The 13566-nt window shown below is 40.7% G+C and overlaps 1 pseudogene; it reads right to left on the bottom strand.

The window, feature by feature from the left end:
- Nucleotides 1–9977, bottom strand: part of LOC121464655 — a 112003-nt pseudogene extending 102026 nt beyond the window's left edge.
- Nucleotides 9978–13566: the final 3589 nt, after the last annotated feature.

The raw sequence follows: 13566 nt of genomic DNA, 5'->3' as shown, positions 1-13566 counted from the left end.
GTGAATAAAATGGATTTGACAAATATAACTAATCTGTCTCAAGATAAGTGAATTGGCATCTTCTATAACATAATATGAAAAAATAATGATAAAGACCTCTGTGGGATTTTCAGTTGCATGGAAGGACTCATATGCCTCCTATGCACATAACACCCTAAGTCAAATATAATGAGCTAGAAATTCAATGTTAGACATGTTCCTAAGTCTAGTACACCAAAGGACTGAGGTTCCCATAACTGAAAGATAGCTCTGAATGAAATCCCTACAATTCTTGAGAACTGGATACTCTGGCTATTCTGCCTCATATATTCTTAATTAACTATTTCAAAATTCTGTGTAAGCTTGCATTTTAAGTCTAAATTATATTTATGAATGTTTAACTTCTTAAATCCAAATTATTTTTCTCAGGCCATGTCCTTTGTAACTGTTCGCGCAGCTGTGTCTTCTTAGGCTACTGTGTGCCTAAATTTCATGTTATAGACTGAGAATGTCCTTCACCATTCCCTGAATCATGACTGACCATTGCTCTGTCGGCTGTTATCTCCATTCTAATAAGCAGCAGAGGGTAAGATGTAATGAATCACTGAGGTAAGGGAGACATGGTCTCCAGCCCTCGTTTGAGGACCTAACCAGTCACCAAGTTCTGTTTTTAACATGTGTCTCTTTCTGCAGAGAACAGGTTCATTTAATTATTTGTTTTGTTGTACTGAGAAAAAACTGGTGACGATCATCAGTTTATTATTTCTTCTTGATGTTAGACCATATAACAAAGTGACTTAATGCGGACAATCTGCATGTAGGGAGGACATTGTCAGTGTATAATCTAAAGTATAATTTAACTTCTTATTCTTTTGGTTTGTCAAGACAGGGTTTATATGCAGCTTTGGACCCTGTCCTGAAACTAGATCTTGTAGACCAGGCTGGCCTCGAACTCACAGAGATCTGCCTGCCTCTGCCTCCCAAGTGCTGGGATTAAAGGCATGTGCCAAAAACACTCCACTTTGAAGTATAATTTAAACTTTGCTGTGACTGCCACCTAGTGTCTCAATGACAGGATAGACTTATTTGTTTTCCTTGCCTTTTTAACACTTAAAGTGTGATTGCTCCAACCTTGACCTTTTTCTTGGTTTTTATATTTCTATCTGTCTTCATGGTCTTATAATTTCCTTGTAGCTTTCTATGTAGTAGCTTTCTGTGAACTTTTCCCTCAATCATTTCCTCCAACATTTACTTTTGCCTGTTTTTCCTCTGAGAAGAAGCAGACTCATTTTTATCTCTAATAGACAGAACCTGAAACAACCTGGATACACCTCAACTGAGAAAAATGTGTCACATTTCTTCGAAAATGTATCACATTTACACATTAGAGTACTACTCAGTGGTAAAAAAAAATGACATCTTGAAATTTGCATGCAAATGGATGGACTGAGAAGAAAACTTCCTGCATGAGGTAACCAAGACCCAGAAAGATGAACATGGTATGTACTCACACATAAGTGGGTACTAGCTGTAAAGCAAAGGATATTGCACCTATATCATGATCCTAGAAAGGCTAAGTAACAAGATGAACCCTAAGAACAACACACATAGATCCACCTGGAAAGGGCAAATAAACAACATCACCTGGCAAAATTGGAGCATGAGGGTGGAGTGAGGGCAGAGGTGAAGATGAGGAGAGAAGGAAAGCTTGGAGGAGAACTTGAGAGAATAGGGTAGTCAAGATGGAGGAAGGACAGAGATGGAGAGCAAAGAAAGAGATACCTTGATTGAGGGAACGATTAAGGGGCTAGCAAGAAACCTGACACTAGAGAATTTCCCAGGAATCCACAAGGATGACCCCAGCAAAGACTCTAAGCAATAAAGGAGAGGGTGCTCTTTCAAAATTCTTCACAGACCTTGAGAGAATAATAATCAACTATATATGGAAAAACAAAAAAAAGCCCAGGATTGCCAAAACAAACCTATACAGTAAAGGAACTTCTGGAGGCATTACCATCCCTGACATCAAACTCTATTACAGAGTCACAGTAATGAATACAGACATGTTAATAAACAGTATTGAATCAAAGACCCAGGCATATAGCCACACACATATGTATAACTGATATTTATAAAGAAACCATAAATATACAATAAAGAAAAGAAGCCTCTTCAATAAGTGGGGTTGGTCTAATCATATTTCAGCATGTAGAATTAAGTAAATAGATTCATATTTATCACATGGCACAATTTATAGGTGAGTTGAGGCAGAAACCAAATCATAGAATCAGACACACTGTACGTCTTAGTAGAGAAAGTAGGGAATAACCTTTAAAACATTGGCACTTTAAGCAGTTTTCTAAACAGAATATCATTTGCAAGGTCCCTTAGACATTAAATTTTCCATAATGAAACTGAAAAGCTTCTTTTTATTTTATTTTTATTTTTCTTAAAAATAAAACAAACTATCGTTTTTATTATAGATATCAATCCAAGTTCCCACTCCCTCGCTTCCTCGCATACCTTCCACTTAAACCTCTACCTCCCATCCACTCCACAGAGAGGGTAAGGCACATTGCTTTTGGGAAGGTTCAAGCCCCTGCCCTCTCTATCTAGGCTGAGCAATTATGATTCCATAGAGAATAGGTTTCCAAAAAGCCAGTACAAGCAGCAGGGACAAATTCTAGTGGCACACCCAGTGGCCCCTCAGTCTGCCCCAGTCATGCAACTGTCAACCACATTCAGAGTGACTAGTTTGGACCTATGCATGTTCCTTCCCTATCTGGATGCTGACTTGTGGGACCAGCACACACCACATCAGGGTATGTGAGAAAATCCATGAATATGGTGATATTTTAGGAAAAGTTTTTTATCTAATAATTACATCTTTTTTATCTGAGGGGAAAACCAGAAGCACAGATGTGTTCCTATGTTAAGTTTATCTTGACTTCATTCAGGAAAAAAAAAACTCTGTAAAATCCCCCTGCTTCTCTCTAATTAGCTCTGGCCACTTCTCTTTGCTCTCTCCATCTCTCTGTGTGTGTCCTGCTGAAACTTATCTGCTCTGTTGCCTCTGCTCTCTGCTGTGCTGCCTCTCTCTGCTCTTCTTTCTCTGCTCCCACAAAGCCAAACTCTGTAAAAGTGTAAGGTTCATTTTTTGGACAAACACTTCTCCAAAGTTTCTCTCAGGCTATGAATATAATAAATGTCAGGCCAAGGACCATGTAGGGTCCTTTCATGCAGTTCCAAGATGGTGAATGTTCCTATGTAGTAAGTAACCGGTTGGCTAAACATTTGGCCTAAGATTGGGACTATGTGCAAAAGTCAATTATTGAGAAAGATATGTCTAACCAATTTGCTTCAATTTGACATTTAACTCACAAACAAACAATACCTGGGAAAATGCCCTCATATGTATTTGTCTCTAGGGGCAACTGCCTGACTTTGAATTTGATCTGAAATTTAAAGTTAGTTTGCCCATGTAAAAGGCTGTATTTGTGATTGAGAAAACCACAGCTATATGGGTGCCCCATAGACGGAATATTTTTATGAGATAAACACACAAGCAGTGGAAAACACCCAAAGCTGTTATTAGGGAAGAAATTAAGTTAGTCATGAGAGAAATTACAGAAGGAGCACTGGGTTTCCACAGCCAGTGACTCCGCTGCCATACCAGGTAGGGCCCTACCAGGAATGATGCCTCTGAAGGGTCAATCTGTTGAGCACTAATTGTTGCCTGCTATATACCACCACAGCAGCTCTGAGAACTTCTGTAAGGCAAAGGACACTGTCAGTAGTGCTGCTGTGAGGGTGAGCTTTCAGCTACTCAGAAACTGAGTCAGAGTCAAAGAAATATCATTCAATTTGGCTTTTCTATCTGAGGGACTAAAACTTAATTCTCTAGTGCCAGTGAGTGGTGTGAAACTTAACTTTCTAGGGCAAGAGAAAAAGGGAAAACCACACACCATTAGAGTCTTTCCATCACCTCTGTCTCAACATATTATTTTTTTCTTAACTCTAATCAGATGCTACCCATCGATATACCTCTCGACATCCTCCTTCTAATTGACTTAAATTTAATTTACTAGAAATGTATCAAACTGCATTATTCATCCCATAGAATATGACTGATATGATAACCATGAAGGCAAGAATCGGGGATATGCTGAATAACACCATGAGATCCTTAGAACCATATATCCTGGGCTTTTACTCCCCCGGGCACACTCATGCATAATATTGCTAACTGCTCAGACATGTCCCATGAGTTCCAATGTGGCCTGTTGGTTTCCTCACAAGGTCCTTGACATGATAAGGCAAAACGATAGCTTTCACAGTGAGAAATAATTTTCACAACTCCACATACAATAGAGGGCTAATACACAAATATATGAAAAAAATTAAGAATCAAGACATCAAAAACAAACAGTCCATTAAATACAGGGTATATAATTTGACAGCTTTGATGAGAAGACTCTGACATGGCTGTGAAATACTTAAGGAACAGTTCAACATTCCTAGACAACATGTAATGGAAATTAAAACTACTTTTGGATTTCATCTTACACCTGCCATAATGGCTCAGATCAATAATGCAAGTGAAGGTTAAATGTAGACAAAGATGTCAAGTAAGGGGAAACTTAAGGCTGATTGAAGTGAAAGCTATATACCCACTATGGAAAACAATATGGAAGTTCCACTTAAAATTGCCAACTGATCTACCTCAAGATCCATCTATACCACTCTGGGGCATATACCCCAAAAATAACACATTCAACCGAAGGATAATTGTCAACTTTTTTCTTAAATTTTCATTCATAATAGGAACTGGAAACATCCTAGATGTCCCTCAAAAAAGATGTATAAAGGACATGAGGTATCGTTACACAATACAGTATTACACAGATGATAAAAAGGGCACCATGAAATTTGGAGATAAATGGGTGGAACTAGAAAAATATTATCCTGAGCAGTACACCCCAGGCATAGAAAAATATGTTATATGCATTTACAAGAAGTTGCTATTATATAAAGGATAACTAAACTCTAATACACAGAGCAAGAAAGGTTAAATAAGAGTTTTAACACTGATGGATGAAATTCATGAAAAGGGAAAACAGGATATATTTTATGGATGGATGGGAACAGGTGGAATTACATGAGAGAGGGAGGGAAATGGGAAAGAGTTAGTGGAGGAAAAAACTGAAAAAATGGGAACTTATGGGGCAATATGGAGTCCTGGTGCAGTGCAATATAAACTATCAAGAAGCTGTGAGGATGACCCCAGCAAGGACTCCTAGGAATGGATAATATGCAACATAAACCACTCATCATCACTAACCAGGTTAGGCTGCCAGTTCTAAGACTGAGTGAGGCAGGAACCCAACCACTAAATATATGACTTACAACCTGCCCTGTCTTCAATATGTACTGGGTAATGTTTGCTCAGAGCTTGTTGAAGTGTCCAACAAGGGACTTGTGATCTGGAGGAGAGGTTAGGTAGGGAGGAGTTTGGAATGGGGAAAGGGAGAAAAAACTGTGCCATGGATATTGAAAGAGAGAAGAATAAAAAAGAAAAGCAAAAAAAATTTCCATGGCGTATCATTGTGAAAACAGCAAGTACAGAAAAAAAGGAAAATGTACTGAAAGTTGGAGGTAAAACAACACAAGTCACATATAAAGAATAACTAACTCACAAGAGTAACACCTGATGTGTCATTGAAAACTTTGAGACACAGAAGAGTCTGGAGCACTTTATTTCAAGTCCTAAATATCAATGTTTGATTTCCTAACGATTATACCCTGCTAAAATATTTGCCAAAGTTTTAGGACAATAAAAGAATTTCCATGATATAAACAGTGTAAAAGAAATATTTGCCAATACTGCAAATATAAAGAAATTATCCAATGAATTTCCATTTCCAGCTGCGGGTAAGAATGAGCATATCAGAAAGACTGTGGAGAAAAAAAAACAGAGCCATTATTTTTCCTTTAAAATAATATTGAGGGCAGCGACCTGGTCCAGAGACAGCAATCTCCATCGGACCAGGTACAGGGGAGTAACTGCTGAGCAAATGAGCCAGATTCAGAACATGCTGAGGGTCCAGACATGAATCTGGGACCTTCAAAGGAGTAGATCTAAGCCTGTGGGTCAGGGCATGAGTCTAGGACCTCCCAGGAACTAGGCGTGAGCCAGGACCTCTGCCAGTCTGGGCATTGGTTTAGGACATCAGAGGGAACAGGCAGGAATCTGGAACCTCTGCAGGTCCAGGAATGAGTCTGGGACCTCTGAGGGAGTAAGGCTGAGCCAGGTCCTCTGCAGTTCTGGGCGCACCAGAGCCTGGGAACTCCGAGGCTGTAGACTGGAGCCAAAAACCTTTGCAGGACCAAAACCAAGCCAGGGACACCTGCAAGAGGGGATTCAGACCAGGATTTACAGAAACAGGTCAAAACCAGTAACCTAGGCCAAAGAAGTACCAGGCTACAATTACCCTGATATTCAAACCACAGAAAGACATTGCTAAAAATGAGAATTTCAGACCAATCTCACTCATGAAAATTGATGCAAAAATATTAAATAAAATACTGGCAAATTGAATCCAAGAACACATCAGAACCATCATCCACCATGATCAAGTTGGCTTCATCCCAGAGATGCAGGGATGGTTCAATATACGAAAATTGTCAACATAATCCATCACATACAAAAACTGAAAAATAAAAATCACATGATCATCTCATTAGATGCTGAAAAAGCTTTGACAACATACAATATCCTTTCAAGAAAAATGTCTTGGAGAGAGCAGGGATACAAGGAACAAACCTAAACATAATAAAGGCAATATACAGCAAGCCAACAGCTAATATCAAACTAAATGGAGAGAAACTCCCAGATATTCCAATGAAATCAGGAACAAGACACGGTGTCAATTCTCTCCATATATATTCAATATAATTCTTGAGGTCCTAGATAGAGCAATAAGACACCAAAAAGAGCTAACGGGGATATAAATCGGAAAAGAAGTCAAACTCTCACTGTTTGATGATGATATGATAGTTTACATAAAAAATTCTACCAGGGAACTTCTCTGACTGGGGATTGGCAGCTGACACGAAGGAATGGAGATGGATTAGAAAAATGGCTGAGAGGATCAGGAGAAAAGAGTTATGCTGGGTCTGTTGAATTATGTTTCTTAATTGCTTGCTGCTAATATCCAAAATAGACAAGGGAATTTTGAAAGCCAATGGATGGAACTAGAAAAAAATCACCCTGAGATAATCCGGACTCTGAAAGATAAATACAGTAACTATTCACTTCTAAGTGGATATTAACCATGAAATAAATAATAAGCAAACTACAATCCTTAGAACCAGAAAAATTAGCTAAAGAGAAAGGTCAAAGGGAGACACACAGGTCTCCCTGCAAGGGGGAAATAGAAAAATTATTGCAAGCAGATATGGGACAGGTGGGGACAGAAGCAGACACCCTCATTAGGATCACCTTCATAAATTCCAGGAAGTTTCTTCTGTACTCAAATGCACCCAAATTACAGTTGTCTCTCAATATACTCTCTCCATCCCAACTACCCCAACAACCTAACCCCCCACTTCTTTCCTCATCTGTTTCTGTCCCCACCTGCCCCAAATCTGCTTGCAATAGGTTTTCTGTGTGTCTCCCTTTGACCTTTCTCCTTTATTCTAGTTTCATCCATTGGCCTTCAAATTTCGTGATGTCATTTTGCTAAACTGCTGAGTAATACTCCATTGCGTAAATGTACTACATTTTCTTTATCCATTTTTTGGTTGAGGGACATCTAGGTTGTTTCCAATTTCTGACTTTTATGAACAAAGTCATAACGAACATAGTTGAACAAGTGTCCTTGTGATAAGATTGAGCAACCATTGTGTATTTGCCCAAGAGTGTATAGCTGGGTCTTGAGGTAGACCAGTTACCAATTTTCTGAGTAATACCATATTGATTTCCATGGTGACTGTACAAGTTTGTGCTCCCACGTGCATGGAGGAGTGTTCTTGTTCCCTCATCTTTGCCAGCATGAGCTGTCACTTGTGTTATTGATCTTAGCCATTCTGACAGGTGTAAGTCATTCTGACAGGTGTAACATGGAATCTCAGAGTGATTTTGGTTTGCATTTTCCTAATGGCTAAAGATGTTGAATGTTTCTTTTTTTTTTTTTTAATTTTAATTTATTTATTTATTAAGAATTTCTGCCTCGTCCCCACAACCGCTTCCCATTTCCCTCCCCCTCCCCCGATCAAGTCCCCCCCCCCATCTGCTCGAAGAGCAATCAGGGTTCCCTGACCTGTGGGAAGCCCAAGGACTGCCCACCTCTATCCAGGTCTCCTAAGGTGAGCATTCAAACTGCCTAGGCTCCCACAAAGCCAGTACGTGCAGTAGGATCAAAAACCCACTGCAATTGTTCTTGAGTTCTCAGTATTCCTCATTGTCCGCTATGTTCAGCTAGTCTGGATTTATCCCATGCTTTTTCAGACCTAGGCCAGCTGGCCTTGGTGAGATCCCAATAGAACATCCCTGGAAACAATCTGAATGTTTCTTTAAGTGTTTCATAGTCATTAGATTCCTCTGTTGAGAATTCTGTTTAGATCTCTACCTCATTTTAATTGGATTATTTGTTCTTTTGATACCGAATTTCTTGAGTTCTTTATATATTCTGGATATTTGTCCTTTATTGAATGTGGAGACTGTGAAGAACTTTTCTCATTCTCTAGCCTGCTGTTTTGACCTATTTACATGCCCTACAGGTGCTTTTCATTCTCATATGGTACTATGTATTAATTGTGCTAGAACAGGCCCTTACTCTATAGCTCCCCAATGTAAGAATCATGGTTTAGGAGTCAGAGGTTGGACGGCATCTCCAGAATTTAAATTTGCAGCTCAGCAGTTCCCCTCTGCTGTGGGTACACTTAGCTCATGCTTTTCAAAGGCCACTTTCATTGTTTTGCTGCCCCAGGATCACAATGGGCAATTGTGATTGGACACTGGCACAGAACTAATGTACTGCAGAACGGGGAGCTCCTTTCTTTCCAGAGCCCTTCTTCATGACATTCTCTTAAATCTGGCCGTTAACATAAAGTCAAGGTCATAAAGACAGAAGTAAGCCAGACCATCCACATCCAAGGTACTACCCTCCTGTGTATACCTGCCTGGATGCGAAACCACTGTGTAACCAAGGCTCCTGGAACGTGGAGAAATCCATCTCTGCATGTGAGTTCTGGAGTCACAGGAGAGCAACACCATGCCTGACTCAAGAAGGGTGGTAAAATCTAGAACTTGAAAGTTGATTTTTATTCATAAAAATAGTAATTTTATTCAATAGGGGCTTTAGTCAGTATATACAGTGTAGAGCCTTAACCAACTATTAAAACAAGAAAAAAATAGTTAACAAAAACGAACAAAATTTAAACCAAAGCAAAGAAAAAATACCCAAGCAAATGAAACCCAAACCAGAACGCTGCCCCCTCCAAATTAAGCTAAAAATATCCTCTAGCTCTTGATCCAACAAAACCATCGAGAGCATCTGGCTCTCAAAGGACACCAACGGTGACCAGACCTCCTCAATAAATCCTTAGTCAGGATTGGTCATGCCCGTCCAGGCTTTGAAATTGGAGAATCCCCAGACATTTTCTTTATGGATGATCAGTGACTAACACAGGTGAGGGATGCTGTAGTCTCTGTACTGCGTTATCTTCACCAACACTTTCCTGTGACATGGAGTCTCCCTCAGCACTCACAGGAGAGGGAATCCTGTTCTTTTCCCTGTGGTGTGTACAGACTACAGCATGGCATCAGTACAGTCTTTCTCGTGAGAGTGCTCACCACATATGGAGGGCTCAGCCGGCTTACTAAAGACATGGAGAGTAAACTGACAGAGTAAGCCTTGTTTAGCAACATATCCTCCCCATGCTGCTGTGCGCCACTCAGGGATCACCTGCTGACTGATGTCGGGATTCTGAGTCATTCTTGGTTGGTCCTCTGAATCTCGGGGTCTTTTGAATGATTTTTTTTCCTCCAGGCATGGTGCACCAACAGAACATGAATCAGATTGGGGATGGATCCCCTGCACTAGGTGGATATTTTCCTCAGTTAGTATGAGGAGAGGTCGGATTTTCAGCAGGAGTTGCTGCTAGAATGTGTAGAGCTTCCTTCAGCCTTCTCAGTTCTCCAAAGCGGAGCTGTCAGAGAAGGAAAGACAATCAGACCCATAGGAAGCCTCACTGGACCACAGCCTAGACAAAACCAGGCCCTGTCCACACATGGGAAACAAACGTCAAGGAAGAAAACCCACCCCATGAATGCCAAGGTTGCAGGGGACAGGACTCAATGGTGGCTCCTTGGCCTGGCACACTCAGGGCTCCTGCTGCAGCAGGTACATCTGCTGGAGGCTCTCATCCTGGACTGTGGGCAGTTCCAGATCATGCTGGAGGTTTTCAAACCTAGGGGAGGAAGCCAGCTGGCACACAGGTCTGTTGGGGACCTGCCCTGCCAGCGTTTGAGCTCCCACCAGCTCTACTCAACTGCACAATGAAGCATTACATTTGAGCTGGGCTCATTCACTCCTTGCTTCCTCAAGGATAAGACAACACCTGACTTTCTTTTTTCTCAACTTTTAAAGCTACTAGAAATTGAGCTGAAAAATACACACCGTGTTGAACTATAAAAATAGTCCATTCTCCAATAGTTCAGATACATTCTTTAGAAAAAACCAGCAGCATAGCAATGTCCGAGTCACAGTTCAGTAGATATTCATGGCCTTGAACAGATGCCAGGAAACTGTAAGCACCCTGGGAAATTAACTGCATGAAGCCCTCTAGGGGAGCATACTCAACACTGCATTGAAGGCTCGATTAATTCCTTCAGCACAGAAACTTCCCTGGGTTCAACATGTCAAATTCTAAATCTGATTTTAATACCAGAGAAACTTTCTTATAGGAAACAGATGCAAACTTCACAGAACCCATAGTCAATGAGAGTGTGCACACGTAAACCTGCCCAAGTGGAGGATTTTATCTCTAAAGGTGATACTCCTGGAGGGAAATAAAGTGGCAGGAAAAGACACCGTCTTCCACAATTAACACTGTCCCTGTTAGGTCTAGAACTACCATAGGCAGGATCAATGCACTCAGAACACACGAGAGCACTCAGACGTGAAGAAGCACACACAATTGAGTTTGATTAAGGATAACACATATTGCTTCTGTGCAGACATTTCTGTTGACTGAGCCAGCCCAATACTCTCAGATGTTCTTTCCCTGGCTGTGACTGAAAGGCCATGCAAATGGCCAGGAACCCAAGTAGGACAGAGATTCAGGTATCAGGGAACTACTTGGTATAACTCCCTCTTTGGGGCCTGGGATCCTACCTTGTCTGGGAGACAGATAAGTGATTCTGCAGCTTTTCTGCCAAGACTATTTGCTTGGTGACCAGATCCCTCTGCTTCAGCAGGTATTGCAGTCTTTCCTCCAATTTTTCCTGTTTCTGTTCATTGGAAGATTATGTTCTTAGTGAATGTTTGGACACTCAAATGCACACAGACACAGATATTTCTGAATACACACTCCAGGACATACATGTACAAGCATATACACATACAACAAAATTACAGGAATTGATCATTCGATATCTCTCTATAATGTAGCCTCTTTAATACCTAACAAAATTGGCCTCAAACGAAAAATAATCAAAAGAGATGAGAAAGGCACACCACAAAGATTTCAATTCATTTTTTTCTTTTCTTTTTTTTGGGGGGGGGCAGGGTTTCCCTGTAGGTGTGGAGCCTGTCCTGGAACTAGATCTTGTAGACCAGGTTGGCCTTGAACTCAGGGATCTGCCTGCCTCTGTTTCCCGAGTGGTGGGATTAAAGACATGCACCACTGCTGTTTGGCCAACATTTCAATTCTTTACATTTATGCCCTAAGTACTTTTGTAATAGAAACATTACTATAGCTTAAAACGTATATTGACCCCCACACGCTGATATTTGGGAACTTAAGAACTCCAGTCTCACCAGTGTGCAGGTCATTGAACCTAGAGAGGTCAAGCTGTTGCCTGCATGGAGCCTTCACTCTATGCTCCATTCTGTTTGGCATGGGATGATACTCTGCAGGCTACAGAAAGAGAAACATGACATCAAATCAGCCACAAAAACCTCGACCTACAATCTGTCCTCCCTGCAAGTTATGCTGGGGCACTGTTGGTGCAGAACTTGAGAACGTGGCCACACAATGTCTGGCTTAACTTGAGGCCCATGCATGGAGAGGCAGTCCATGCCCTACAATTTTTGGATGGCTAGAAACTGAAAACCAAATAGTCCAGACACATAGGGTAGAACCAAACATAACTAAAAAAAATCAATGAAATCATTCCTATTATTCCTCATAATGTTCTGCTATACGCAAAGTTTGGTGCCTTGCTGGTCATCATCAGAGAGCTTTTCTCTAGCAGCAGACGAGTGCATAGACCCACAGATAGACACAATATGGAAGAGAGTATCTAAATTGGAACCTTCTAGCTGTCTCACCCATAGGAGCTCAGGAAACCCTTCAGAAGGATTGGGAAGGGGATATTTTAGGAGTCAGAGGGAGTGACGGGGTGGAGGACACTAGAACATCGCCCACTCACTCAAGTAAACAGGGTTCACATCAGCTCACAGAGATTGGTGCAGCAAGCATGGGGCCTGCATGGGTCTGCACCATGTTCTCTGTATATGTGTTGTTGTTTTGATGATACTCCTAATAGTGGGAGTGGGTGTCTCTCTGAACCTTTTGTCTACACTTGGGAAACATTTCCCCTTCTTGGAATGCTTTGTCCATCTCTATATCAGAGATTTTATCTTGTCTTGTTCTGTCATGCTTATCTGTTCTTTCTGAAAAGGAACCAAGGTGTAGCAGATCTGGCAAAAATCAGATGTTTATGGGAGCCAGGAACAGTGGAGGGAGGGAAACCATGAATGAGATCTATTTTATGTAAGAATAATCTATTTTCAATAAAAAGGAAATGAAATGTTTACTCAATAAGAAAATGTGTATTTTTGAAGTGTTATAACAGCAATTTAAAATAGTATTATTAACTATGTAGTCTCTACCCAAGGGGAAGCTTAAAATTTACTTCCTCTAAAATAATAACAAGAAGCAGGAATCCCTATTATTCAATGGCATATAATCATTTTCATGTATAGCTGGGAATTGGAGGGTGTGACTAATGGGCAGGAGGTAAAATTGCCTTTTCTGTGGAGACTGAATTTTGTGGACAGATCAATAGGAAGGGTTGGAGGCTGCCTCCCAAAGGAAAATCCTCTGTTATTGGAGGTCTCAAACACAGCGAGAGTTGCATTGCACTGAGCAGAATCCAGGTATAGTGTAAAAGAGGGATTAAAGGTAATAACTTCATCAGTTCCTTCAGGACAGATGTCTTATCTGTTTGCACCAGGTATAGCTTTCTTCCTGGCATTAATGGGACTTCCAACATAGACTCTTCAATGGTTAAGTGAAGAAAACAACCTTTATGCTATTTGTTTTAAAGCTACTTGTCTACTAATGATAATGCATCTT

The sequence above is a fragment of the Microtus oregoni genome, unplaced genomic scaffold (genome assembly GCF_018167655.1).
Source record: "Microtus oregoni isolate MIOR12 unplaced genomic scaffold, Mior012 000029F_ref0000214, whole genome shotgun sequence".
NCBI classification, from domain to species: domain Eukaryota; kingdom Metazoa; phylum Chordata; class Mammalia; order Rodentia; family Cricetidae; genus Microtus; species Microtus oregoni.
This window is presented reverse-complemented; position numbering and strand designations above follow the sequence as displayed.